Raw genomic sequence first — 4703 nt, 5'->3', positions numbered from 1 at the left:
AGTGGGTATATGTGGTCCATTAACTATGATACTCCACATATCATAGTCAAGTGTCTGAATAAAAATTTTCATCTGAGCTTTTCAATAGGTGTAGTTTGACCTATTGAAAAGTGGAGGTCGGATTGTGGACTGCCCCTCGACAGTGAAGCACCAACTTGAGTTGCCATAGATCTTTAGCTCTTTGATGGTTAAATCAAAGTAGGACTAGAGCACCGAGCTCTGATACCACTTGTTGCCCAGCTATGCAACCCAAAAGGAGGGGTGAATTAGGTTTTTAAAATTTTAATATTAATTTAGAACTATGAGGATTAAATAACAATGAGCAGGATATATGTAGAGAGTGATTTAAGCAAGGTGTAGAAATTAGATGCAAGAATGCAAGTAGATAAGAAAATTTAGAAAGAGAACAAGTAAGCACAACACAAACAAACAAGATTTATAGTGGTTCAATGCCAACCTTGCACCGACATCCACTCCCCAAGCTCCTACTTGGAAATTCAAATCTACTAAACCGTATTCAATAAGAATACAACGTCGGTATCTTTGACTCTAGCTATCCCAAGCTAGAACACTTATTTTTCGGATACAAGCCAACCCAATACAATCTGATTCAAGGTTCGGATCAATCTTTCCAAGTTTTGGAATCCTTCTAAAATTAAAGATCAAGACAAAACAGAGTATGTGAGTTAATCACATGAAAATACAAATTTAGCTCCTTTAATGAGCAAATAAAACTTTAAATACACTTTACACAGTTAGAAGGAAGCTTTTCTGATTTTTCTCAAGATGGTTGAAGACTTGAATGAGCTCTAGAGGGGTTGGTGAACTTGAATTGAAGGCTTCTTTTTTTTAAGAGATCTTTTTACTTAGGACTGAAATGAATGCTTAAGTCTCTTCAATCTTACTTCTTTTTTCCTCCTTTAAGTGTCTTTATAGCTTCAATAGATGGTAGAAAAAAATCTGGGCTGAAATAGAATCATTGGAGATCATTAAAAGAGCATTAAATATTATCAAAAAGAGCTAAAAACTAGCCGTTACGGAAGTTTCCGTCACAGGAGATCGACTGATGGGATCGACCTCTGCACAGGGGTCGACTCATGGGATCGACCTCTGTGGCACAGAATAGAAAATCACTATTCTATATCTTTGGCCTGCACAGCAACAGAAGTCGACTCCTGAGATCGACCCCTTTGAGTGTGCCAGCCAAAAATAGCATGCCGTTCAGCCCCTTTTGACAGAAGTCGACTCATAGGGTCGACCCAATTTTTTAAACTCGAATTTCTCTCAACATATCCATCCAAAAAGAATAAAATTGCCTCCAATAGATCACAAATCTTCTGTTCTTGCTTTTGAGGCTTTCGAATCAGAACTTGATAAAATTATGATTTTGTCTCTGAAATATAATAAATCTTTTTTCAAGTCAAAATCATTAGTAACCTCCTCAAATATGTTATAATCATCAAAATCAATTCATGGAGTAACACTAAATATGTGAAGCTTTCAAATATGAAAACTTAAAACAAGTAAAAGAATTTATTAATAGAATTATCTGATGTGATGGTTGGGACAATGAGCCCAGCTTGTCGCACAGCTGTGGGTCTCAAAGAATCTTCACGACCGTATCATGGATGATATCTTGCAAGCTCTAAGGTCGATGGCTCAGAAGCCTCTACATGACCTCCTCCACATGCGCATCACTCCAAGTCTGGGATGTCGAGACCTGTGAGAACGTTGAACAGTATCGAGCTACTGGAGGGTCGAAGTTGTGGCCGAATCCTATGACCTGGCTCCTACTCATCCCTCCAATAATCCTAAAACATCTCTCAAGGTCAAGAAGGGGCTGAGTGGACAGGTCATCGCCATGCCACACAACGACGTACTCTACGTAATCTGCCTACAAAGTTCAGAAATACATTAGTTTTAATATACATTTCAAATCTTGTAACAACTTAATAAATATAGTTTGAAATTCTTATCGTGATCTGTTGTGATTCAGAATCTAAGTAATCACCAATCCTCCTAGACTGGTGTGTGGCCTCCCACAGCTGCAGCTAGCATGGTAGATGATCCAGCTGCCATATCTATAATAAATAAATAATAAAATTAAATTAATTAAAGCATACATATAAGAGTTTTTATAGTTCTAGTGAAGACTTTTGGTATAGATTTCTTACCTGTCTGTCGGCCACAACATGTGTGGCAACGGAGCCACCCATGTGCCTGATCGAATCCTGCTGGATGGTCCTATTCTGCTGGGCCCTCTGTCGCCTACTGGAGTACTCCTTACTGCTCTATTGGTTATAGAGGATCTCCCATATGTCCGTCCATATCCGGTGATCCTTGTAGGACCTCCAGTCTGATGGTGACTAAAAATTAGAATGCTCGATGATGGACTATCTAAGGCTGTATAGCTCATCTTGAAACCTACGTGTGGCCACTTGATCGAAGATCTGGTGGTCAACCTCATCATCCTGAGGAGTCTTGAATCAATAGTAACTCTGCAAGTAGAAGCAACCATGAATTAATAAATAGAATACAAACCCACAATGAATTTAAAAGTTAAACATTTCTAATTTATCAGGAACATCTCCCAAGCTACATCATGAGCCCCAGATGGCTAATTGGAGAACTCATTCATTGACCCTAGTATCAATCATCAGATGATCGCGGTAACCACATAAGGTACGGAGGTCTCTCTAAATATACTGCAAAATTAATTTTGAATAATAAATGTTAGTCTCTAAAATAACTAAATTTTAAACAAATTCAGTGAAGATATAGTACTTACGAGCGGCTCTAAATATGGATGAGCTCTCTATCCTCCGACTGAGTCAGAGGTGCTGCAAGCCAAACGGATCCTCTACCATGCTGCTGACTCTAAGAGCCGGATGCTGCTCCATGTGAGTGTGAGGTCACTGGTGACCCTACGTCATCCAAATCTGAGAGTATCAAGACATCATAAAGAATGTTATATTAACATAAAAAAAAAATCTAAAGTGTCAGAGTTTACTGCGTGGTATGGATGTCGCAGAATCATATGAACTGGCTGCATGAGAGCTCTACCCTCTAGAGCTCTCTCCTTGGCTGTGATGGCTCCGACCTCGAAAAGACATGGTCTATAATTTTTAAAAATAAAAATAACTATGTATCATATTGAATTAACTATGTATCAGAATAAAATAATAATCTATCATATTTATTTAACTGTATATCATGATACCTTAACTTTGTATCGTATTCATAAAGTGGTATTTTGTATGCTTGGAGTTGGGATATCTTAACTTTGTACCATGTTCATAAAAGCAAACCAACACATTATTATCATGTATTGCTAGATGAGAATCATTTTTTTATTGATACATTGTAGATGCTAACTAAGAATCTTATATAACATCTGATCTCTCTGATGGAGGATTGACATCGGTTGGTGGGTCTAGGAGTAGGTCTGCCTAGATCAAGGATAATGTTAAAGAAGTTATATATAGATGACAATACAATATTTAATTATACAATTACGGATGACAATGTCAGATTTAAAATGATGTATTTTATTGGCCAATAATTCAATGGTCTGTAACTAAGTTAATTGAAATTGAAAAACTATTGTAATTGAAAAAGAAGAAAGCTCATATCTGCCATTGAAAAATAAGGCATTACAAGTTCCTTTGCACCTTTAATCATGAGGTGACTGTAAGTGGTTGCCTGCGATGTAACAGATCATCCAAGCTTACCCTGCAACTATAACAACAAGAACAGAAATGCATCACCTCCATCGATCTCTCTCTAGAGTCTTTAGGTGCATCTCGCACAGGTAGCCATCATAGCCTCTTCGAGCCCCCGGCTGCCTCTTCGAGTCTAACTTGAAAACTAGAAGTAGAATTTTTTAAAAAAAATAAAATAAAAACTTAAAAATAGTACTTAAATCAGAGAACAACAAAGTAAACAAAGAAAAGAGGAAAAAAAGAAGGCTCAAATCTGTCATTGAAAAATAAGGCATTGCAAGTTCTTCTGCACCTTTAATCATGAGATGGCTGTAAGCGATTGTCTGTGATGTAACAAACCATCCAAGCTTACTCCATAACTACAACAACAAGAATAGAAATTCATCACCTCCATTGATCTCTCTCTAGACTCTTTAGGTGCATCTCGCATATACAGCCATCATAGCCTCTCCGAGCCCCTGGCTGCCTCTCCAAGTCCAGCTCGAAAACAAGGAGTAAAATTTTTTTTAAAAAATAAAATAAAAACTTAAAAATAGTATTAAAATCAGAGAATAACAAAGCAAACAAGGGAAAGAGAAAAAGAAGAAGGCTCAGATCTGCCATTGAAAAATAAGGCATTGCATGTTTCTCTGCAACTTTAACTATGAGGTGGCTACAAGCAGTTGTGTAACATCTCGAACAGGGAATATATTATATTTGAGTGTTTGAATCCTGATTGATTAGTATTAGTGAAGCATAAATCTAATTGTTAATTCAGAAGAGAAAAGGGTTGAGGAACTTGATTAATAAGAATGGCATTAAAGCTAAATTTTGATAGTTATTAGGCATAGAATAAATGGTATCTTAAAGGATTCTTGAGAAAATATTGGTGTGGGTATCAATTTTGAAGTGAAAGTTATGATTTAATGAAATTTCAGTAGATCCAAGGGATGGAGCTGACTCCAGTTTTGGAGGGGTTGACTCATGTTGGTCAGGTCGACT

The 4703-nt window shown here is 37.1% G+C and overlaps 1 long non-coding RNA gene across 1 annotated transcript; it reads right to left on the bottom strand.

Moving 5' to 3' along the window:
* Window positions 1-234: 234 nt before the first annotated feature.
* Window positions 235-2695, bottom strand: LOC140858168 (uncharacterized). Its single transcript, XR_012141563.1, has 3 exons — window positions 2175-2695; window positions 2012-2081; window positions 235-1894 (listed from the first exon to the last, which is right to left on the bottom strand). It is a non-coding gene; the product is annotated as an uncharacterized lncRNA (long non-coding RNA).
* Window positions 2696-4703: the final 2008 nt, after the last annotated feature.

Source organism: Elaeis guineensis, chromosome 5 (genome assembly GCF_000442705.2).
Source record: "Elaeis guineensis isolate ETL-2024a chromosome 5, EG11, whole genome shotgun sequence".
Classification (NCBI taxonomy): Eukaryota; Viridiplantae; Streptophyta; class Magnoliopsida; order Arecales; family Arecaceae; genus Elaeis; species Elaeis guineensis.
This window is presented reverse-complemented; position numbering and strand designations above follow the sequence as displayed.